Here is a 25,986-nt window from a genome sequence, read left to right as displayed (position 1 = left end):
CTCTCATCAGAAGATATTTTAAGATGTAGTTTCTACCCGTTCCACATCTTCAGTTCTACAACGGGTATTGGAATATTAGATCTCTTCTTTTCCAAGCTATTTCAATGCCAATCTCTGCAATAAAAGGCTTTCTATTCGAAAAAACAATCTTTAAAATCTACTTCGGTTCTACAACGGGTCTTGGAACATTAGATCTCTACTTTTCCAAGCTATTTCAATGCCAATCTCTACAATATAAGACTCTCTAATCGAAAAAAGAATTTTTAAAATCTACTTCAGTTCTACAACGGGTCTTGTAACATTAGATCTATACTTTGCCGAGCTAATTCAACGCACATCTCTACAGACTTAGGCTCTCTAATAGAAAAAAGAATCTTTAAAATCTACTTGGCCCATTTTACACTTTTACAAAACTACTTAAAATATAGCAATCGTGACAGTTTAGTTCAGACCTTACTCTTAATATAAAATTTCAAAATTTCCCTCAAGAAGTCGGCATGAAATTGACTCCGCTTTATGAACCATTAAATCTCACACACGCTACTTAGAACAAAAGGGCTACAAATTGAAAGTAACCCGCCTAATTTAGCACTTAGTTCGGTTCGTACTTGTCTCACCTTACTAAGCCCCCAAATAATTTATCAATTCGAGCGCGCTCGAAAGAAAAAAGCCTCTGAAGCATTTCCCCTCTCATTAAACTAATTTTCTAGCTGTCTTTCATGTCTCACCTAATTCCGCCACAACGGTGTGCCCATAAAGGTGGCCGTACAGCTGTCAGAGCATAATTTTCGAAGTGACAAATAAACGCTTGTAGAGTCTATTTTCACTTAAATTAATGACACATTAAATAGTTTTGAAAAATCGTGTGATCTCAGCCATTGGCAACAAGCAGTCGTAACGAACTGCGGAGTTCTCCCGCTTTATAGAAAGGGGAGAGGAAAAGTGGCACACGAACATTCCAAAAAAATTAATTTGTGAGGTCTGGAATGTGTCGGAGCACGACAAGAGTCGAATATACGGACTTAGAGAGTGACAAATTACAAGTGTGATTGATTTGTTTTCGAATTTTATAAAATTTTTCAGATTGCGCTCGTTCGGAAACCCACACACATTGCGGAGAACTCTCGGTAGAAAGCGACGTATGCAAAATGCAGCAGCGAAATTTATGTGCAATTAAATTATTTCACAAAATTAGTGGTATTATAAATCGACATGAGTGCTATTGCTGGGGTAGAAGCAACAACGTCAGTCTCTAGCACTCGAGTTCCGTCATCGACGCGCCACATCTATTGCAACATTTCGGGGAAAGACCACACAACAGTTTTATTACTGCGCTCGGCTATATATTTTGTTGCTTGTTGCTGTTGTTTTATTTTTGTATAAGTTGTTATTAGTTTTAAGTTTAATAGCGTGTTTTTGTAGTTTCCTACATTTGTTGTGGGCCGTTGGAAAACTCATAAAAATTACAACTGCATAATAATAAGAAATTATCTGAAACACAAAAACCACAAATGACTTTTTAAGCGTCAGCGATATGTTTTAAGACTTTTTAAACACTCCGTAATCTGTGTGGGAGTGTTATTGTGTTCCGTTTCGAAAAAAATAACACACACCGAACACACAAAAACGAAACAATGAATTGGCTCTTAAAATTTAACGATGTGATTTATATACATACTAGGCACTGGACGGTGGGGACTAAGCCTTGAAAAGCACACACATCAAATTAAATGTTTGAGATTTTTGCATAATTATATGGCATGCTTTGGCGACTGTGAGAGATTTAAAAAATGCTTTGTGGCGCATATTATTTGCCAGCGGCAATCTTATTGGCGATTTTTTTCTGTCAAATTGCTGGGTTGAGGCGCTAATCCGCATCTTTTAAGAATTTTATATATTAGTTTCTAAGTATACTTCTTGCATAGTTTTATTGCTTTTATATTTGATTTGGTGCCAATTGCTTAACAAAAATATTAATGGAATTCAATTCCAAAGATTCGAAAGCAAAATTGAAGACTAAGGGGTGATCCAAGCAGTGATACTTTTTCGATGAACTTTCTTTGACATATCATGTGTGACTCGTGTCAAGCTGTCATGTTATTTTTGTTCAATATTATTTGGCATTTCGTCATGGAAATTCTTACTCCCGAACAACGTTTACAATTCGTTTAACTTTATTACGAAAATTCAAGTTCTGTTAAGAATGTTTTTCGCGCGCTGCGCTCAACTTATGGACAACAAAATCGACCTACTGAGCGTACTATTTGCAACACCATCATCCATCTTCAGACCCAGCATTCATTATTCATTCGAAAGAATAGACCATGTCCAGAACGCAGTGAAGTAGCATACGGCTGAGAGGACCGTTCGCAGAAACTCGGACTGATCTTAGATTTAAAGCATATAAAATACAGCTTGTGCAAGAACTGAAGCTGCTCGACCTTTGAAGAAGAACTCTTGAAAATTCCAAGGAGATCCGACGTTTTGAGCCAAATTTTGTTCAACGATGAGGCCCATTTCTGGCTCAAAGGGTGTGTAAAAAAGCAAAATTGCGGAATTCGGGTAGAAGCACAACCTGGAGAGATTGAAGAGCTGTCATTTAATCCAGAAAAAAATAATGGTTTGGTGTGACCTCAAGGTCCGGTCGTATCGTCGGTCATATTTCTCCAAAATTGATGCCGGTGGGAGCATGCCTGAAATTGAAGCTCGTAATCTCGGCGACATTTGGTTTCAACACTTCGGCGCCACTTCCCACACATCACATCAATCAATGGATTTATTGAGAAAATACTGCGGTGGGCAGATAGTTTCATGTTTTTGGCCGGTCGGTTGGTCATCAACATCGTGCATATCACACAATTAAACTTTTTCCTGTGGGAATATGTAAATTCTAAAGCCTTTGCTGACAATCCCGCTTCGATTTAAGCCTTGGATTTTTATTTAGCCAAGAACTGTCAACTCGGCAAAAATCTACCGTTATAAAAACAACCACGAGTTATCGAAAATTGGACTAAACGGATGGACCATCTGGGACGCAGCCGCGATCATCATTTGAAAGAGATATTCTTCAGAATCCCATAAATGCCAAAGAATGTCCTTTCGAATGATTAAGAAAATCCAAACAGTCTCACAAACACTGCAATCCCTCCTTAACTACTTACTCCCCAAGATTTTGCGGATATTCTGGTTTAATGTTATAAGTAATGCTGACCTTTCTGAAACTGAAAAAGAGATCTTCAATAAAATTTCTCTACGATATCACTAACAGGAGTCTTCTCAATAAAAAAAACGCTTCCATTGCAGTATTGAAGTGGTTTCTTTCATTTTTCCCAATCACCTATACTTTTACAGTTCCCTAACTATCACAGCGCCAAAAAGAAAGCTATAAAACTCCACCACTGAAAAATTATTCCCCCCAAAACCAAAGTGCGCAGCTAATCAATTAAAAACAACTAATGGGCAACATTTAACATTGTCGCAGACACACGCCCCCAATGACACCAGCGTTGTCGGCGCTGTGCAGCACAACAACAAACTCAAAGTGACAAAAACAACATAGGTGTCAACTGCAATTGCAAGAAAAACACGAACTAAATCGGGCCGCCGACTGGGGGAAGTGCTCTGTTAGCGAAAGGCCCACATGAAAGCTTGCCACGTGACCGCGCCGCAGTCGCTGGGCTGTGAGAAATGCTGAGATCAAATATTTTGGCTTAGCGCGGCATTTGTGTGCATTTATTTAGCTTGACATTTGGGTCACATGCTGCCAAAGCCAAAGGGAGTTGTGGCCTATGCAGCGCGTTTAATTTTTACAAGAATGCGCTGTGAAGATGCGTTTTTTGGCGCTGGAGCTGTTATTGTTGATGCTGCGCAAATCAGAAATGCATGACAAAGCATATTTACAGCTTGAAATAGATCAGCGCATACTATTTTTTGTGTATGTAACTGGAAATGCCAGCTTTTTCGCCGCCCGTTTAATTTAGCAGCCGCCAAACTGAAAGACACAGCTCATAAAACGGCAATCGCGCGTATCCCTCGCCGCCTCACCGCGCGCTCTCATTCATGCTGACGGCTGCGTTGGCTCTGATCGACGCCACACTTCCAGTCGGTGTCGGCTTGTGGCCAAAAGTGTCGGGATTTGTGTGCGCTTTGCGCCGCGCGCTCTTCCCTCGACCGCTTGGCATTCTTAATTAAGTTATTAGTTGCGGTTATTAAATGGCATTTGTTTGCGCTTTCGAGCGTTTTTAATGCGCCTTCGGCGAGGCGTTGACGCGCGCACTCGCTCGGCGACTGTAGAAGTACGCCCATTAGACGAGTCTGCCGCGCTTGTCAGTCAGTCGCTCGCCATGCTGATTGTTGCGCTGCATATGATCTTTTAATATTTATGTTACTTTTGTTTTTGTTGCTTTGGCGGCTGCTGCCCACAGTTGCGCGCTTGACACTGCACCATTAGCGCCGCAATCTGTGGCACATTGGTTTACGAGCGCCAACGGTTTTATTTATTTGTGACTCATGGCGCTTGGCCTGTCGCTTTGCGTTAACCCGGTAATTTTTCCGCTAATCTCGTGCTACAATTTCGAGTGTTTGTCTAATTCTTTGAAGGTGCATATTTCTCATGCAATGCGCACCCACACACACTTGTATATGTGCAACTATATAAAAGTTGCAACTGTCATCGGATACTTGGAAACCGAAAACTAATTTGTGTGGGTTTTGCGACCTTTTACTTTATGTTCGGCATTTAAATGATAGAGAACTTGGCTTTAACGGTTTTATCTCGCGAAAAATTAACAGCTAATGATAGGGCATTTTGTATATTGATTTTATGGGGCCTGTGAATTTTATGTGTGTGGGAGGGAGTTGCTATTTTTCAATCGCCAAAGTGGCACTGGGAAATTTTTTTCTGTAAAATTACTACATGTTTAAGGTGGTATTCTAGTTTAGAAAAAAAAATATATTTTCAAAGCTTAATTAGTCAATAATATGCCTTTAAAAGGATTTTTCGAAATTCAAACTAAGTTTTGCAGTTATAGGTCTTTTGCTGGCATGTCATCCAAGCTGGTTCAACCGGAATTGAAACTTTCAATGCGTTTTTCTCGAAAATGTCCTTTTAAAACGAAATTCAGGTTCTACCGAACCGATTTACCTAAAATTGTCTATGTCTGAAACATCTATATCACCAAATTTTAGTTGTCACCATTTTTTTAATGCGAAACAGTAAAAAAAAAAAATTTCAAAAATTGTTTTTTTTTTTCAAGCAGACGCCATTTCATAAAAAATGTTTTCGAAACTTTTTCCTGGTTCCCAACATTCCAAAAATTTTCTAGATTAATAAATTTTTTCTGTTTTGGTTTCAGAATGCTAAGAGGGTTGAAATCGTGTGTATGATTACATGGCATTCGTTTGCGACCCCCCACCTTATGAGCTGCTAATTGTTCAGGGAGCAAGGAATAGAATTTCCGGGCCAAAATGGTAAGTGTTTTTTATATTGTAATCATTCTTTCAATATTTGTTTCTTTTTCGAAAATTTTGAAAATGTTTTAAAATTTTCTTACTTCCAATATACATATATATTCAAAAATAATATCAATAACTTTGTTGAGATTTTGAGTTTAGAAGGATCTTTGCAAAAAATTTAATATAAATCGTTGTACTCGAGTTTTATATGATTTGTTAAGAGTAGTTTGAGGTGATTGAAACAGCAGACACCAGGGAAACAATGGAGCATCTCTTGTGCACTTGTCCCACATTGGCAAGACAATGCTATAAACAAGGGATCCCCATACTATGATACACTGGAGGAGGTATCGATAGTGAGGCCACATAGTCTGTTAAAATTCGCGTCAAGCGCTGGCATCCTATAGGATGACTAGTCTTCATTGACCTAGTAAATGAACTCCATAAGGCATCGCAAAGGACCAAAACTGGTCTATGCGTGGCTCATTGGCGTACCAGATCAACCTAACGCAACCTAACCTAATACAACACCTGCTCATAGACGTTAGGTTAGGTCTTTGAATCTCACATTGATAGAAATTTGACCTTTGTGTTACCCAAAAACTCCTTAAATATAGATCATTAGATCTCATCCATCGACGAAACTTGTTGTGCTTACAATAAACCTATTAAGGCGGTTAATATCTAGCCCCGCAATTTCGCTGGGTTCGGCAAAGGTGTCTACCAAGATATATTAACCTCAGTCTTGCAAACGCCTGTGTAATAGGGGAGGAAGTGACAAGTTGATCCACCTCGTCTTCCTCCATACCGTTTTAGCAAAAAGCGTGCGGTAGAATACTGAGCCGCACCGTTTATAAACTTATTGGATAGTGTCTAGTCAGAACATCCATAATTGTAGCGAGATTGGCTTTACTAAAAGCCAGTAATTCCGAAGAGCTCATACGGTTCACTTCGGCCCACATGCATCTCGCGATCGCACAAGTTCTGATTGTCGACCAGCACTTGCTGAGCTCACTGGACCATAATCAATGGTTTCACGACAGAATACAAGCATTCAACGGAGAACCTAAGCGACTCTAATCGGTTGAAATTGAGGAAAGTTTTGACCTCTCTAGCCAGCTCAGCAGCTTTGCAGTTTCTAGCGATTCCGCTGTAGCCTTATAGATCTAAATCCAAACAAAATCCATAGCGCCACCTTAAAAGTCTAGCTTTGGTTAAATATTTTCACTTTCAGCTCAAAGGCAGTACCAAAACTGTTGAATATAACCGAATATTTACATAAACGTTGCAATTAAATTAACATAAAAATGTTACGCGACGACAAGCTGGGCCTTAATTAAACGCCAAAATCGAAAAAAATCAAGGCATCGTATCTTGAAATCTACAAATCTTGAAATCTACAAATCCCAGCATCCAAATTACCTCACTGATTGTCAGATAACAATCGCACGTTGACTAAAAGCCGACAACAGCAAAGTGATGGAGTGTCTCAAAAGTATTGGAAAATCAGCTAAACAGCAACGATAAACATCTGTGAACGACCTACGCAGCAAAAATCTATTAAAACATATTCATAGATCCATGCACCAGCCAACACCAACAAGATATCGATCAGCGAACACTCATGCCGTACAGTTAAACAATCCAATCAAAAATGCAGAGTTGTTTTTTTATTATTACTTTTTTTTTATTATTGGCATGAAATAATGCTTGGCAGCGTATTCGAAAACGCGCGAGAAAAAATGGAAATAAATTTGATATTCAAGCGATGCAACGCATCAGCATAAAATTAGGCGCAATAAAACGTCAAATGCGCAGCATGACAGAAATATTAAAGCTGCGGCGCTGCGAGCGGCCAGCTGTCAATAAAAATGCGCGTAAATAGGAAGAAAATAATAAAAAGAGCGCACAGCAGTAATAACTATTGCATGAGAAAAATTTATTAGTAAAAAAAACGAAAGAAAAAAAATTAAAAATAATGAAAAAAAATAAAATAAAAATGCCAAAGCGACAACAAAATGCAGGAAACTATTGCCATGCTAATATCCGCATAAAATCAAACAAGTAAAGCAAACAATACACATATTTACCTACATATATACCTTTATAGAGCACAGAAAGCAGCACACCCAAAAAAAAAACTCGCGCATTAAAAGGCGCTCATTTACACCAACAAAAATTATGTGGGGCGCCTGAACGAAAAATTGTCTGCAATAAAATTTGATAAATTGTCACTCCAATAAAAACTTTCTGCTTCATTCCATTGTTTAAAAATAGCGCACGCTCACACACAAGCATACAGGCACACAGCGTTGCATTTTAATGGCGACAATTGGTCTTCGCCACACATTCGTGAGCTCATCAGCGAGCACTGACACTTTGCGTTTTTGTTGTACGGCCGCTTGCGGTACGTGCCGCTGGTCGCACGGTCATCACTGCATATGTAAAGCACGATTTTTATTATGGTTTCGCGTTGTTTGGGCGCAGAGCAGTGGGTGCTGGCACCATGCAGGTGTTCCATCGCTAATTATGCGCACGTAGACATATTTGAATTTAATTGCAAAATATTATTTTTGACTTTTATTTGCATTTAATGAGTGAAGCTGATAATAATTCATGTGTGCACCGATTCAATAATGCGCAAAAGCATTGAACCTTGAGCTTACATAAGCGTGCAATGAGGTGAAGTACTGTTATCCAGTTGGCCTGTTGCGAAATTTTCCAAAAAAAAATATTTTTTGTAAGCTTCAGTCCTGATATATACATATATCGTTTTCGAGATTTTATTTTTCATTTCCTTTTTATACTCTCGCCATATGTTGCACAGGGTATGATAGTTTTGTTTACATAAGGGCTGTTTGTATCATCCAGAACTAATCGAGATATAGTAGATATGGAGTTATACATATGTAAAGGGTTATCCATTTCGAGATTCCCTACTTTTTTTTAAAGAAAACACCCAGAACCTTCAAATTTAATGCGGAATATTTATTATCATTTGAAAGAACATTCTTCGGCACATTTTTTAACTCCTTTAAATGTCGCCGCCATTCGTTGAGACTAACATTCGATGACTCGTTGGAGTATTTCGACTGACAACTGGCGAACGACACGCGCGATGTTTTGCTTCAAGGCCTAAATCGAAGCGGGATTGTGCGGACTTTAGACTTAACATTTTCCTACGGTGTGATATCACACGATCTTCCTGCCCAAAACTTCACCGAAGTGTTCTTTCAAAAGGTCGCTGTGATATATAGGAAATAGCGCCATCTTTTTGTCGCCGAGATCACGAGCTTCAATTTCCTAAAAATTACTAAAAGTGCGATAAATATATACATATATGTATGTAAGTAAACGCGCCAGAAACATAGAAGTTTACACCCGAAATGGTAGAGAAGAACTTGATAGGAGCCGGGGTCAAATTTGGTTGTTGTTGTTGTAGCGGGAGATAATATTCTTAAAGTAATTTGGAGGAATGCTGCCGATTTGGCAGTCCTTGGTCGGCTAAAAATCCAGGTCCGTTCCGGTTACTTAGACCCGACTGTTAAATTTGGGCAAAGGGTTGGATGGATCTCGGGATCTACTCAACCGATTTCAACCAAATTCGGTAGGTAATATTTTCCAGACATTCCTGCCGTACAGTGTGAAAATAGGCATAATCAGACAAAAAACACGCCATTTTCCCATATAACACAGTTTTTAACACAGTTTTTAATCTGATTTTTTTACTTGCCAGTACACATATCAAGAATCAACCAATATATTCAAATAAAATTTTCTACAAAAAGTACGATTGAGGTACTCCGCTTTATTACTAAAAATTGTCCAGTTCCTATTGCGTACTTTTTATCGAAAATATCGGTCAACCTGTTAGATAAGTCGATCCAAAACTATGCAAGCCTCCAGACACCGAATATGTGGATTCCAGTTATTATTATGAACTTTTTACCGAAAATATTGGTAAACCTCTTATTAAAATTCGAAAATAATTTTCCTCGGCTTCGATTTGATTGAAGATGTGTAACAGAATCAAGTAAACGAACACCTCAACAGATCGGCCATATTTTGCTCGTTTGCTAGCACTCGGATTATTTCTTATTTTCGAAGACCGTCGATAAAACATGGACGCAGACGGAACAAAGAAGTTCAAGTTTCGATGATTCATGAATCCAGACGGGTTAAAGAAATTGGATCTTTGCTGATTCGAGGATGAAAGGCGACCATGCTGAGAAATAAATCGTCATTTCTTCCAAAAATAAACCAGAAAGCGTTCCCAATCTCTTCTATTGTCTTCCCTGGTATTATAACTTCATTCTCCAAAAATAATCTTAAACGTTACAATTAAGTGACCAAAAGCAACTCATTAAACGAGATAAGCTCGAAATTTTACGACAATTTTGTGGCTCGTTAAAAAGTCGGTGAAGACAGCGATACGAAAGTTAGTGCGCAAAAATAGGATTGACGTAATTTCACCAACGCCAACAACAACAACAAACATAAAATCAACAGATCAACCGCTGCAACAACGGTTACGAGTTACGACGATAGAGAGGCTTTGCGGATTGCGGCGGCAAATGCGGGAGTCTGATTTATGTGGTCCTTTTCTGCAAACAACACAAAGGCTCAAAGGAAGGCGAACAAAAACAATAACAACCGAATTGGCAATAAAAATGCGCAATTATTAGTTCTGCGAAGGACGTGAGGGATGTGCATGTGGCATGCATGTCGCCGAACGTGCAGCAATGGACCACCGGTAGACAACAACACCTATGACATTCACGCGGGCGGCAGTTGCATTGTCAGCTGTGTTGCACTGTTCCAACGAAATACATGCATGCAGCGGTCGCCATATGCATCGCTGTCCACTGTCCGCTGCATGCATGTATGTGTGGGTTTTGCATTGCGAAAGCGTCGAACTTGACCAATGTTCAGTGTGAAGATCGAAAATAATTTATACTTTTTGCAAGCCTTGCATTGCTGTAGTTGCGTGGCATTGCAGGCATCTTTTCTAGCCGTCTTTTTGACCATATCACCACTAAGTGCCGCACAGCTGTCTTCTTCTTTACTTTGCAATATTGTCTCTGCGAAAGTAAAACTGCCAACTGCGCGACTGAGTGCAGCCACGGTCGCATCAGCAACAGCGTGAGCTATGCGTTGACCGCCCAGCGCAAACCCTTGACATAAATGTAACAACTCAATAAAAATGTCAAGCAACGCAGGCCGAGTGATCGTGCTGCCACAAATGCAGATGGCTCCGTCAGCTGCGCGCCTTAGTGTTTGTGTGTGCGTGTGTGTGTCTAGTGTGTCTGCCTGGCAGTTGCGTAGCAGTGCGTGTCCCGTGCTGCCCACCGGGTGGCCTACAAAATTTATTTGCACGCACTCACTCAACTTTTTTTGCCTGTAAACTTTTTCAACGCTTCTTTATTTGCTTTTACCACCTTGTCTGCTTAATGATGGCTGTTTTTCATTTTGTTTTTTTTTTTTTGTTTTTTTTTCGTTTTTTGTTTTTTTTTGTTTTATTTTTTTGTTTTTTTTTTGTTTTTGGCGTATTCTATTTAGCCACACGGCTTGTGTGCGCAGCTAGGCAGTAGTATCCTTGCCAGCCTGGCGACGTTGTCCTGTCAGCATTTGTTATTGTTGTTTAATAGCCATATTTTGTTGTTCTTGTTGTTGTTTTTGCTATATGTATATGCCTTATTCTTGCGTGCACTTTGGCTGATTTTATGAGCACACTTTGCTGTCGTCATTACCGTTGTTGTTATTGCTGTAAATTGTTTGTTTTTGGCATATTTGCGCCGCTCACAGCCCCCGCCTACTGGACAATCAACGAACGAAGGCCGGCTGCCAGCCAAGCAATATACATAAGTACATAGCTAGCCAAGTGCATATGTATGTATGTATGTGTGTGTTTTATGGTGTTTGTATGCGCACTTGCTTATGTTTTCTTTGTTTGTGTGCGTGTTTGCCTCTGCCTCTGACTCTGCCTGTGTCTGTGTGTTTGGTAGGCTTGACGTCTGTTTGTTCAGCCATCTGTGCAACTCTGCATGCTCGTGCGTCAGTGTGTGTGTGTGTATGTGCTTGTGTGTTCGTGTGCTTGTGTGTGTCCGTGTTGGCTGTGTCTATTAGCACGTCTGACATTGAGTGACATTGCATTACAACTGTCAATGTTGAGCGCCTTAAGGGGCCCACCTTCATTTTTTCGCATACTCTCTGCATATATCTGCATACATTTTCACAATTTAAGTTGTTTTCGTTAATTTTTGCCAACATTTTTACCGCTCCACTGTTAAGCGCAAAGTGATAATTAACTGAAGTAAGGCAAACATCAACGGCTCTGTGGTCCAATGCCTGCTTTTGCTGTTGCTAGCCACTCAATCAGTTATTGCTGTGGTTCTTTGGTAGTAAAAAATTAAAAAAGACAACAAAAACAAAAAGTTATACAAATAATTATAGTGTGGCAGCGCCGAACACACACCTAGATTTTCCAACGAATCAATTGACCGCTGCCCCACCTCCTTATTTCCAGTGCCTTTTCGTTTTTTTCCTTAAATATTTACTGTTCTTCACCTCAATGGCTGGCATTGCGTGTGGCAAATGTCTAAATACATATTGTATGCGATTTCCTTAATGTGAAACAGTTAGCAACAATGTCGAGTTGTTGGTTTGGTAACGCAACATTGCAAGGCGTGGCATTTAGTGACTGTGCAATAGTGTTTACATGAAGGCAGGAAAGGCGCCACGAGCTGCGCAAACAATAAACGTTATGCCAAAACATCTAAAATATATTTTCTTCAAAAAGAAATTTTCAAAAATAACAAGGAAGCATAAAATCCGTTATATTGGGTAGTCGAAAAAGTCTTTTCGTATTTCTAATTAAACTTCAACTTATTTTTCTTATATTTATAATGAACTTTAATGAACATTTGGTGTACCATTTTGGTCGACCATTTTTTGCCATTGTTTCGCCAGAGACATTATTTCATCTGTGTAAAATTTGTCTGGTTCCTAGGCGAAAAATTGGGCAACAACTTTTTCGACTACCCAATATTTACTATAGTGTCTACCTTACTTGGTTTGTACACTTAAATTTTGCTCCTTCTGCACTGCTGAGACATATTGCACTCACTTTTTCTTGCTTACAACCGCAATCTCGTGTGAACTGTCTAAAAATAGTCAAAGCCATCTTTCTTCCAAACGCTTCTCTAACGCTCAACACCTCACATCAGCACTAAATAATTGCTCTGATAATCCTTCATCACTGCAATCAATATTATTTATATCAGCCTATGTTGCGCACACAGTGCCCATCCTTTATCACGTCGCAAAGTAAGCACATCAAATAAATCTACGCTGTTATGTGGTGCTCACTGGTCTTTCGTTGCTGACACCAGCACGCAGCCGAACGCGCAACTGTCAGGTACATGCCAACATAAAGCCCAACATAAAGGTCATCATTGTTGTGTGTAACATGGCGCAATCAGTCACCTAAATACCCTTTAAATTGATCGTAATTCCTGTTGTATATCGATCATGTCTACCGTGTGCGTGGATCACCGCCAAGCGCTTGCCGCGCGTACAGCATTGTTGCCACATAAAAAGCCATTAAATTGCTGCTTTTTTCATGCATTTATGCGTTTTACTCGTTCACTCCCGCCACTTCAGCATTTTGTGTATTTTAGCTGTACGTCAAACGCCTAACAACCGACTAAATGCTGCTCGTTCAGCCCTTTTCATGGGCATCTCTGTGTTAGTGGCTAGCGTGGATCATGCTTACAGCACACAAGTTCGCTTTCTTCTCTTCTTGTATTTGCTGTATGTGTGCGGCTCATTTCAAAGCCCTCAGCGTTTTGATGGTATTATCTTTAAAACGTACAATTTTGCTTCAAATCGATCAGTCGACCTTTCTTTGATCGATCATATCAGTTATGTAGGTAGTTAACATTGTGAATGCTAGTCTTGCTTTGTTTTCCCATTCTTGTTATGGCTATATGTTGCTATTGTTGTAGGTTATATATTTATGATGCGGCTATTATCGCATCCTTTTTGCCTTTTCGACTTTTTTGTGGTAGCAAGTGATTGTTTGGGTCTGATTTGTGTGGTGATATGATCATTAGATCGTCGGCGCGTCTCATGTTTTGGCTGATGGTGTTTTGAAGCGACTGACAGGCTTTTTACATAACAGTAACGGTAGGCTGGCTTAGCGCCGTTTATGTGAAGTCTAATTTCCGGTCGTAGAGCTGGGTGAGAGTTTTTTGTTGAGCGTATTTGCCGTTAAGTGATCTTGTCGTTCTTCAATGACGTATTTATGCTGATTTTGGTATAATAACAAAGTGAAGAGATTTTGAAATATTATTTCTGGATTTAATTTCTCATTTTCTTCCATATCTAATGCAAATTCATTTATTTTGCGTTTAGCGTGAAAATCGCTTTATCTTCAAGCAATTAATATCCTTCAAAGCGCACCTTAGCCTCAGCTTGTTTTGGGTAATAAATAAGCGGTGTCAGCGCGCGCCTAACTTGACGCGTTTTCTCTTCTGTTTCCCCACTAACCTCGCTTCATTCCCCTGCTGCATATTTTAACTTGAAACAGCGTTAATTTTCGTATGTGATTTTTAATGTGCAGCGCGTGTGTGCCGCTTAAACTGTATCTAAACAGTTATAGCGTGTCTGGGTCCGTGTACCCCGCGCTTGAGGCATGGCGCGCTGACACGCAATGTCAGTTCCCTGAAGCCTTTTCCTCGCCTTGCACTTTAAAAGTGTTTAATTTTCTTGTTCCTCAAGTGATATTTTCGTGCCTTAATACGATTTCGCATAGCCAAGGGCAAAAAGCACATTAAAATACGTCATTATTTCTTGTTTATTATTTCGAGCGGCGTTGTGCAAGAGCAAGTGGCATGCAAAGTGAGTGAAAAAATAACTCAGCTGACTTTAGAAAATGTACGCGTAGCCGTCTTGTAGAAGCCTTGCAAAAAGAATTCACTGTTTCTCGTCTTGATAGCGCCAAAGTACGAGTAGTTATTTTGGCGCCGCCGGCGAAATCATAAAAAACGAAAGGTGGCAGCTACCTCATGCCATTTTGGGCACATTAACACGCCACTTATTACATGCTTTTTTTGTACCATTTATTTTTCATTTAAAAATATTGCACTGACACGCAGCCTGCAGCATATGCTCCAAAATAAACTGACACACATAACCGTGTGGACTGCTGAGGATACTGCTAAAGCTCAGCTGTTAAGGAGTTTTTTTTTTGGTAGACGAAACAATTTGCATGCCAACACGCGAGCGTCTGTAACATTTCGAAATATTAAAGTTCATTATTCATGTATATGGCATAGGAGCTGGTACTTTCCATAGAAAAACGCTGTAGCTGGCGTTAAGTGCACCTGAAAAGGCATTCAATATTGATGACTTCCAAGTAGCAACAGCAATTGCTTAATGAATGAAGGGTAGCAATTTGAGTATATTACTTAATAAAAGATCATCGACCTAATGGCATGGAACACGCAGTTTCAGGCGGTACTCCAATTGTGTTTTGAGTCAATGTACGTTACAGGTGGGCTGAAGAGTTCGTTGGCTGACACAGAGATGGCATTACTGGTATTATATCAATAAGAGTTTTAGTTAGCGCTAACCTTCAAGAGATACGTGTACAAATTTGGCAACTGTCGAACTATTAGTTTGAGAAATATAGCCTTTTGAGTCAAGCCACTTTTGTTAGATGAAAGAAAATCGATAAAAAGGAACTTCGTGTGTTTATAAAGAGTTGCTTGTAACCAGGCTTAGCTTGTTTAACATTATACGAACTCTACAGCTAGGAAAATCAAGAAGTTGTTTGTTAGAGAAGTGGTTTGTGGTTTGTTAAGTTTAAGAGAGGCGAAATGAGCACCGAGGACGACGAGCTTGCAGTGGACGCCCAAAAGCGGCTCTTACCAAAACAAACATCAAGCAGCTTCGTTTTGGATACTGTAGCAGGTTGAACTCCCACTTATCCAGAATAGACCCTCACATATGTATCTATCATATGTCCAACGTGCAATGAGTCCCCGCATGACACTGGTCTCTTCTTTGCATGCCCTGCTAACCCTACTCATCTGACACCTCTCTCCCTTTGGTCCGACCCCGTCGAAACAGCACGTTTTCTGTGCCTACCGTTGGAAGATGTCGACCACAAACTATCTAATTCTTACCAACCTAACGGTATTAGTTGCCTAAACAACAATAACAACGAACAAGTGATGTTATTCAAGATAGCTGAGACTCTACAGATGTCAAAGGAACGTGTTGGATATGTATAGTAATGTGGGGGCCCACTATCCAACCAAGGTAAAAACGAATTGATGATTCTGAGGAGTGCTTGAAGCTGTTTAGTCGTAATAAAACCGACACTTGTGTGTCGAAATGTGACAAGGGATGATAGAAGCCTCCATCATTTTACACCGGAGTCCAATCGACAGTTTGACGAGTGCACTTTGAGGACAAGTGTGTTGTAAGAATTATATTGAAATTTATATATAATCGCTGTATCGCCCCGAATTTAACTATATTGAATATTAAAATCGAAGTTTGTCGAATGAAACTTGTTAGTCTACGAATTTATCAGCACACCTGTTACAAATTGTCAGATAAATTCAAACAAACGTATCATCAAAGAAATCGAAATTGCGTTTTTTATAGCTTTTCAGCTTTCCTTGACATATATAACCAGTTTATAACCAATACATAACCATTTTATAACCAAAACTCAAATTTGCTTTCAATATGAGTGGCTTCTTTTATATCGTTTTTCTTTCGGCGAAATTCCAAAGCTTTGTAGTCTGAGCAGTCTCGGCACTTAAAAAGTCCAACTATCTGCTTTACGCTTAAGGAGCCGAATTTTTAAGCAAACCTTCCAGTTTCCTTCAGGAAATCAACTTCCACCACAAATAGTTGCTGTTGTCATTTACGCCATTCTATTTTCAAAAAAGTTCTACAAATACCGAACACATAATGAACTCTGCCTTACAAATCTAAATCTACAAGCGAGTCTATGAAACTGTTTGTTTGCTTACGCCAAGTCAATGTCTGGGGGAAAATGCCTTGAAGGTGCGTCAAATTCCACACAGCGCATATTTGGTGAAGAAATTAACAGTTCATTCTGACGCCAACGAAACAACAAAACGAAAATATGAATGCCCCAAAGGTGACTTTAACGTGTTTAAAATGGCTTGTCTGCTGTCTATCGACGTAATGATGAGGGAAAATGAGCTTATGATGTCGACCAGTTGATGATGTGGGGCCGTTATAACAAATTTAATAGTTCCGAGCAGACATTCAGGTGTGAATGCGGCACAGGTGTTTAACTTAACCGATTTGGGCGAGAGGACAGGAGAGACGTCAATATTTGTTGTTCTCACGCTGAAGGAAAATCACTGAATGAATGCACGCAAGTATATATGTATATGTACTACTTACGTTAGAATTCTATATTATATTTGTAAAGGCAGTTGTGGAATTATTCATGGCTTCGAATATATTACTTGTTTCTTGATAAATTGATTTACCTATGTATGAGTTGGAGAGACAGCTTAAAGCTTGTGTCTTGCAAAAGGATATATATTAACATTATTTCTTGAATGTCTAATGGTTCACCTTCATTCCCCTCATCGTAATCTACTGTTAAATTCCTTGTGTGTCCTTCGAACCGATTTATTCGAAATTTCATGTTCAGCTGCCATATTTCACTTACTCAAATACGAGTCATTTTTTTTCATGCTTTATGGTGGACCGTGTTTGTGGCCGCTTACCACTTATTGTACTCACACAAATATTATGAGGGTTCCCCTTTATATTTTCAAATTTGAGAACAACAAAAGCAAATATTAAATATCGAAAATCCTTTTATGGTTTTATAAAATATGCTCCATTAGCATCTATACACTTTTAAGTTTACCGTACCATTGATAATCACTGGTCCTTAATGGAGCTTCTTGGCTAAAAAGTGAATGAAGTTCATCGATGCACCGTTGCTGAATTAATTTGCGGCGAAAATTGTAAAAAATAATCATTAATTCCATTTTTTGGCCGTAATGAATATTTTAAGTTACTGTAAACAACACAAAAAGCGTCAGAACGCTCAACATAAAAAGTGTCAAACTTTACGACAAAGTTGTGAGTTACCAGATTGCAACACTACGGTTTCCAAATCCCGAAATATAAAAGGCAACCCACGTACATGTATTAAACTAGCCATTTTAATTATGTATTTGGCATGTGTTTATTTATTTTAGGGTGTCAAAGAGAGTCTGTTAATTGTCCTGTTGATTGCTAATGTTTTCGTTTGGGATATGCTGGGTTGTTATGGACTCTAAAATAAAAGTTTCGTAAAAGGGTCGGAAACTATGTGTGTGTTGAAAGTAAAAAATAAATTAATTGAAATGTCAAAATTCATTACAATGGATTACGGCATTAAGGGAGTATGCTTGTAATAATCTCGAGGTTTTCATTTTGACAATTGTTTAATCAATTTACTGGGAATACCGCACAAATGTTGTGATTTTGGCTATCGAGAGAAGGAATTAATGACAACATTGTATATTTAAGGTTATAAATTCATACTATGCATATTAGTGAGGGTCAATTTAGAGGGAGCCAAAAAAAAATGGAAAAATCACTACAATATGAGTATAAATATTAGAGCGGATCGATTTACGGGAAGCCAGAAAGGGGAAAATGGCATATGCGAGAAATATTCTACAGATCATTGTGAACAACTTTGGTTAAAGGAATGTAGGTCTGAAACCAGTTTCGAACCAGCGATGTTTACGGCGATTTTTTTTTGGAATTATAAAAGTATGTTCGTCAGTTTTTGAGATATAAGAACGAAATTGAATACATAACTGCATTATGTTATTCTATAGATTATTTCTCGGAAACAGTCCGTTCGATCATACATATGTCCCATACAACTGTTTATTCGACTTTTTAATCTTCGCCTTAAAAATCCCCGCTTTGATGAAATCGGTTTTAGACCTATAGTCTCTTAGGCAAAGTTGTTCAGAATGGTCAGTGGAATATTTTCCGCATACGCGATCATTAATAAGCGAATTTATCAGCAATAAACGATTTTTAAGAAAAATATCGACCCGCTCTAATGCATATACATATATCCATATATGTATATTTCAATTAAATGCGTATAGTTTCTAGTCTTCGAACATTTTAGCCTTGTAATAATTCTTAGTACTACATTGCTTATTACTTTAATGATTTTATTCTAGTTTCTAACCTATTTGCCATACACATAGAGCGCTTCGCAAGACCCAGCTTGTCATTGCCAGCTGCCAGTTGTTGCTGATTTGTGGTTTGAACTATTCAAAGCTTGTGGTTTATCATTTCCCGGGAATTTATTTCACCTACTCACTGGCACACATATAAACGCTTAGACTTTGTGTCATTTAATTGTAAGTACTTGCCGTTTTTCTCTTTCCATGGCTTGGAGACGATGAAAGTGGGTTATAAGGCAAGCAGGCAACAAATAGTTCAACAAATGTATATGTATTGTATACAGAAACAAGCAATGCTTGATAATTTTGCACAAATCCAATTATAAAAAATCGGTTATTGTGCCAGAATCAACATATATCATGTATCAGCAATTAGCGGAAGCGGTTAATCCCAGCAACATCAATTTATATGAGAGCAAATACATACATTCTGATAAATATCAAAATACAACGTAATTATATTATAAGGAAAAAATTGTTACACAAAACTTGCTAAATTGATGAGTCCAAATCGAAATGCCTTTGTCTTCTAGTAGATATAAATCTTCGCCACTGACAACCTTAATCGCTTTTATGGCGAACTCGATTTTGAAAACGATACATATTTATTTAACAAGCAAAATTCTGAAAAGTTCGCCGACATTACTGCAGCAACGATGTTATGTATGGCTACTCCTACATATTACATATTTGGCTGCTTTGAAGTGTTAAGCCTGTGGGCTTAAAGTATAATAATGAGCTTTACGCGTAAGCAGCTCTGTCAAAAAATAATGCCACTAAAAGCAATGAGGCCTTAAAATCAGATAAAAACGTCATAAATATTATATAGTGTTTGGAAATAAATATTTTCAAGTATTATGCGAATTGTTTAAGGAACAATTACAGCTTAAGCAGCACAAAGTCTTAATTACCCATACAAAATTGTATAGAATAATCCAAATGCAAAGTATTCATGAAGAAAATTTTAAAGAAAAAGCCCGCTTGAAAGAGATATGGTTGGTGTTTCACAAGTTCATATACTAACCAAAGTATCTACGCGCACCTTCGTACAAGAGCACTGGAGAAAAGAAATGTAGCGGCACTAGAATAGCTTTATGAGACGCATATCTCTGCCTGGCCTCAGGAACCTTATCCACCTCAAAAGATTTAAATATGTAACTCAGGTTACTGCTATTTGACTACACGGCAGTCTGTAGACGCAGAGTAAAGGCCTTTGGATCCATGTTTCCAAATATAGATCATATCGCCTCAATGGCACCTTGCAGTATATTGGAATTTATCAATATTCGGGGCTGGGTGAGATGTTGTGACTTAGGAGAGGGCACAATAGACCTAAGGTCGCGGTATGATTCTCATTTACTTATCTAATTTAAATATATTTACATTTGCCTTAAAATCTCAGCGGCTTCACTAGTCATTTTAAACGAGTTTAGTGTTCTTCTTCTTCTTTCTTAAAAACTTCTAGTTATATGGTAACTCCAAAAAAAAAACAGGAAATTGGCTGATGTGCTTTCTTACTTAAACACTGCTACATTTATATGAATATAAAATAACTAGTGTTTCGATTTTACATTTGTCCAATATTCCATATACTTTTATTAATAACTTTTTACCAAATGAGTTTTCAAAGATTCCCATGCTTTTTTTCTAAGAATTTTTCTTCATGCTTTACCTTTAAACATCATCACAACCACATATTCAAATATCTTTCTACAGCGACACTTCAATGTGCTTCATTGTCGCCTTGAAGCACTTAATTGCAGGTCTTCAAACATGCACAAACATCAATAACAATCATGACAATAAGAGAAATTATAACACATACACACACTCGTAAAAGAAAACGGTTAAACAGAATAAAAAAGCGTGGAACTAGACAACTTCAAACCCGTAACGGCTGCCATAGAAGTTCAGCGCCACAAACAATTTGACATGACCAACAACAATGAAAAACAAGAACAAGTACGAGCCATGATCACTGTGACGCTGATCAAGCGAAAGATCACTGAGGATCACCAATCAATAAAGCAAGCGAGAACACTTTGAAGCCAAGCGCGCTTATTGTTATTTAAATTTGAAATTGTTTTACGAAAAAACAACACAGTCACAGCGCTTGTGAAGATGAAAGAAGAGTTAAGAGTGTAAAGAACGGAGAACAACACTTTTTCAATAAAAAAGAAACTCTGCGAGCCACTTGAACGGCGCACGCAGTAGGCGAAGGTAGCCGACCGATCGAGAAAATATTGAAACGAAAATTGGCGCTTAAATATTTTCATAATATTGTGGGCTTAAAAGTATTCAAAGCAAAGAACAAGCAGCATATACGAACGGCATTGATGATCGACACACGAGTGAGTGAGTGAGTGAACGAACATGCGGCAACTGATCATTGTAACTTTCCGACACAACACGTGAAATATCTAAATAATTGCTGTACACAGTGCTGCTTGGCACGAAAAACGCCCGAACTGCTGAATGAAAACCGCTGTTGATATTGACAATGATCGCGCAGTCAAGTCAGTCGATGCTCAACTCTTTCACCGAGTGTGGGAAATAAAAATACGCTATTGTTTGACACAGCGGCGGAAAGCGCATGCTTGCTTACTTTCTTCCAACATTTTTTCGGGAAACACACACGCACACATACACGCACAGCGCAAACAAGATGCTCAAGTGGTGGAAGAGGTACGCGCGCACACACACTGCTCCAGCTGAATGGAAATCAATGAGCCGCGCATGAAGTACATCTACCCCCAAAAGCTACGCGCTACGCGCTGGAAATGGTGTCAACAGCGGCGGTGCGGCAAGGGACAAGCCAGCGCCGAGCGATCGCCGTCTTCAATACCTCGGTCACTTGTTCAATACATTGACTAGCACTTGATAGCCGACATGGCTTTTGCGCTGTCATTGCCCAAACGACTACTGCACGCTCGACTACCGTGCGCCCGCTGCACGCCGCGAGTATCCGCGTACTGCGTTGTTGTGCGGCTGCTGGTGTTGGCGCTGCCTCGCCGACTGCTGTTGTTGTTGTGTGCGTTTCGGCGGTAGGTAGTTGCCACTTTTCGGCTGATAAGATTTTGTATTCGTAGCTTCTTTGCCTTTCAGTTAATATTTTCGATTTTGTTGCTAACTGCCGCTGTTTGCTCAAATCGTTTTGAGCGGCCTTTAAAGGCATTTAGCTCGAAAAAGTATCAATCGATTGCTCCACCCGGCCACCTTTGATGAAGCGGAGGCAGCAGCAGCAGTATAGTGAATGGGATCGTCGCGTAGTGCCACCGCGTTTTGTTTACGCTACATGGCAGCGCTTCAGCTAGATACCCGTCTTCCGCCGCCATTCACCGCCTGAGTTGTACAATTTCTGTCACTGCTGCGCTTGACTCGTCGACTTCTGCCTCAATGACTTCGTGTGTTGTTTTTTAGAGACTTTTTTCTATTTGTTCCAACACCTTTTTAATGAAGTGTGCATTTCCTCTGCTCGGCTGCCTCGTTAATTGATAAATAGTTGCACTGCCATTGCTTGTTTGTCAATGGCTCTTTAACGTAACGGCTGCCGTAGCAGGTTCAATGGTTTGCTTTTCAAACATTTTCCAAACTTCAAATCGATTTATTGATTTCGTTTTTTTTTCTTCTAGCAAATGCTTTATGCAGTCTCTTAAGCGGCCTTTTTAGGCAGTTTCTTTCTGTTTATGTGTGTTTTATTACTTGTTAGCATTGCTGTTGTTGGCGTTGTTGTTGTTGCTGTTGCACATATATGCGATTTCTCGGAACAACATTTCGCTGCAGCGTCAGCTCTACAATTTCAAAATAACAACAATAACAACAGCATTCATATGCAGTTTGTCTGTCGTTTTTGTTAAGCTGGCATCATTTACCCATCATTTAGTAGTTCCTCATTGTGTTCTTTGTTCGTAATTTAGGTGCTAAATGTTTTCCACATTATTAACACCTCTTTATGGCCCATTCTTGATTGTTAGCTCAAAATGTAGTGCAACAAAGTATGGTATGTGGGCTAGCGAGCATACCGGATGAATTCTTTTCGGGCTGAATGAAAAAAATGCGAAGGAACGCGCAGAGTTTTCCTTAGCCACCGCCTAGGATTGGTACGTATGCCGTGAGCTAGGAAAAGTTATCTCATAGTTTAGTGGTTTCATTATCGCCGTCATTCAGTTGTACATCCTGTATAAAGAACTCGATAAAACTCGTTGTTTGACTGCACAGGATTTGTCCCTAGGATCCCAAGGATTTGTCGGGGAAAATGCTTTCAATTTCTAAAAGTTGTGTTTTTTTCATATTGAGATGATTTCATAGATTATGTTGGGTTATACTGGTCGGCTGTCATACAAAAACCTACTGGTCCCTAGTAATGTCTGTCAGTTAGGGGCACAGTATATTTTGAGGCGATTTATTCGTCATACAGTCCTTTTTGCGAACTTTAAGTGCGGCTTGATATCTAATTTCGATACATCATCTAGTCCCTTGAACTGCGAAGCTTCTAGATATTAAATCCGAGATCCACATAATGCTGGAGAAAACCATAGGAGGTGTTCCAACGTTTCTCTTGTGCCTACTTCCTTGCACTTTCTGTGATCCCGGTAGGTTGTTACCTATCGTTAGACCAAAAACCGTCCTGCAGTCCTTTCGAGACCGCGTGAGTAATAAGATTGCGTATTTTCCTGCAGAGCTCTTGCAGATGATCTTGGGTTTTGCATTTCCTTAAGTCATTCTTTCCGTCCTTGACCCGTCTGTCAGCCCTTTCGGAAATTTCATTGTATATTGTTTTTAGTGTCTTCCGTATTTCCTGTTCTTGTTCGATAAACAGACGGATGGTACTATTTCGTTTTCCGGAATACCATTGTAGTCTTATTTTTCTTCTTTATGGGCATAGACACCGCTTACGCGGTGATAGCCGAGTTTACGGCAGAGCTCCAATCGTTCTTCCTTTTCGCTGCTTGGCGCTAATTGGAAATTCCAAGTATGGTCAGGTCCTTCACCACGTGGTCTTTCCAACAGAGGTCTTCCTCTGCTTCCCTCGGCGATTACTGCGTCGAATTACCTCATATATGGAGTGTTTTCATCGATTCGAACGACAAGATCTAGTCAGCGCAGCCGCTGTCTCCTAATTCGCTAAACTATGTCAATGACGTCGTACATCTCGTACAGCTCATCGTTCCATCGACTAAGGTAGTGGCCGTCGCCACATCTCGAAAATTGGTAACGCCGCCTCATCAGATGTTGTCCTCGTCCATGTCTCCCACCCAGTATATATGCAGCTACTTCCGACAGCTACCACATCTACTGCCTTCCTGCTTCTAAGGACTTTCTCCGACGTAATGCGATGTGCGACTATTGCCATAATTGTTGGCCGGCTATCGACGTATATATTGATCTTCTTTATGTTGTCTACTTTATGTTGATTCCATCCCAATAGCCATTTTTGATCCGTAGGTGATTTCAAAACTCTCATTGAACAGTTCCAACTTTTTCCTCAGTAGAAACAGGCTATGTACTTAGGAAACACCAATAGTTTTGCCAGACATCAAGGCAGACACTAAACAAACGATTTAGGCTAGTCAGGTTGTAAAGTTTCTAGATTTTTCTGAGAACTTCGCGTTAAATGGTAAATGAGATGCAAGAAATATCTTTAAACTGACGGAACCCATATGGTTGCCACTGCAAATACCCCTCATGAACTATGCGTAATACCACCAAAATACAGGTAATATACGAGAATTCCTAAGCTAAGCCACAAAGATGCCGCCTACACTGGCTTACGCAGGATTCCAGGCAGGCATTTCTGCTAGGAAAATTGAGTTCTCATCGCATAAACAAATTGGGATTAAGCCGGGTAAATATGGGATTTTCCAAATGCTTACAACACCCAACAGGTATACAGACGTGCCACATGCCACATGCTGCAGCGTGCAAATAGCAAATGACTGTTAATTTGCCATGCAACAAAGGCCAGCAGCGGTCAGAAACAGCCGGACGCTGTGTGTGCTCACCGAAATCAATTGGAAACACCGAAGGCATTGAGGCGGACAAATTGACATAAAGACTTTTCGCACATTAGCATTAGAGTCAAGGCACAACAACCAGCGACCAGAGCTACCTAACTACCTAAACGCAGAGGATACTAACGATCTCACTCGCTCTTGTGGGCTCTTATAGCCGCCGCACGCTTCTCTCAATTTATTTGATCGGTAGGTTCAGGCATACAAGCTGACCTCGCCTTCAACCACTATAGTGCAACATCCTCACCTGTTGCAAGATGGTCAAATAGCATTGCTTTACTCTTGTTTTTGTCTGTTATTATTTTTGTTTTTTGACAAAACCAGCAGTCTAACGGCGCTTCTAGGAACTCAGGAGAAATTTAGTATTTTTAGGGATGACAATTGAAATTTCGAAAATCGACAAAACAACATAATGCAACAAAGAGATACGAGAGTGACCGCATTGTACAACAACAACAACAACACCAGTAACTAACGAAACTAAATGCAACAGCAGGCACAAAGAGGCAACGAGAAAGCGAACAGTTGGAATTGTTGCAAGTAGCGCGTGCTACATTCGCAGACACAAGCGGGATGTTGGGATTTTTTTTGGTGCCGTTAGACGTACATTTTGAATGTGTGTGTCCTGGCACACATTGTAGATTTCGCTGCGCTCTGCGATACCGTTGCTGTAATTTCGTTTCTATAAACTGAGTTACAGACGCTGCTTTCGTGTTTTTGTTGTAGTTAGGAATATTTTGGTGCAACATTTGTTCAAGGTGCTTGAATAATTTTCGCTGCTCAGCATTCGCTTTGCGGCATATGCTTGTGAAAGTGTGGCGAGGCATGTGGCATGCAGCATGTGGGCTATGAAAAAGCCGGTGTGTCTGCAGAAGGCAAGGAAAGTGGATGCTGGGTTGCACCTTTAGTTGAAATTTTTGCAAAAAAAATATAGAAATTTTCTTGCTGCCGAAGTGAGTCCATTTAGTCAACCGTCCGTCTATCCATCGCTGCGTCCGACTGTATATACGCGAAATAGTCTCTCAGTTCGTTAGATATTGCTTTGACATTTTGTACACATCCTTTTCTCCCCGAGCAGCTGCTTATTTGTTGGAACCGTCGATATCGAACGACTATAGCATATAGCTGACATACGAACTGAACTATCGGAATTAAATTCTTGCATAGAAAACTGTTTATTTCATGCGATATTGTCATGAAATTTGACCTGAGTTATAACCTAAAGCAATGCTTTAATATCCGAAGAAATTGTTCAG

At 39.5% G+C, this 25,986-nt stretch overlaps 1 protein-coding gene across 1 annotated transcript in view; it reads right to left on the bottom strand.

Moving 5' to 3' along the window:
* The window catches only part of LOC120771841 (pneumococcal serine-rich repeat protein), a 162,416-nt gene that overhangs the window by 26,548 nt on the left and 109,882 nt on the right, over positions 1-25,986 (bottom strand). The gene's annotated exons all lie outside the window — the stretch shown is intronic.

Source organism: Bactrocera tryoni, chromosome 3, assembly GCF_016617805.1.
Source record: "Bactrocera tryoni isolate S06 chromosome 3, CSIRO_BtryS06_freeze2, whole genome shotgun sequence".
Taxonomy (NCBI): Eukaryota; Metazoa; Arthropoda; class Insecta; order Diptera; family Tephritidae; genus Bactrocera; species Bactrocera tryoni.
The sequence above is the reverse complement of the archived record's forward strand: the minus strand, read 5'-3'. Positions and strand labels throughout refer to the sequence as shown.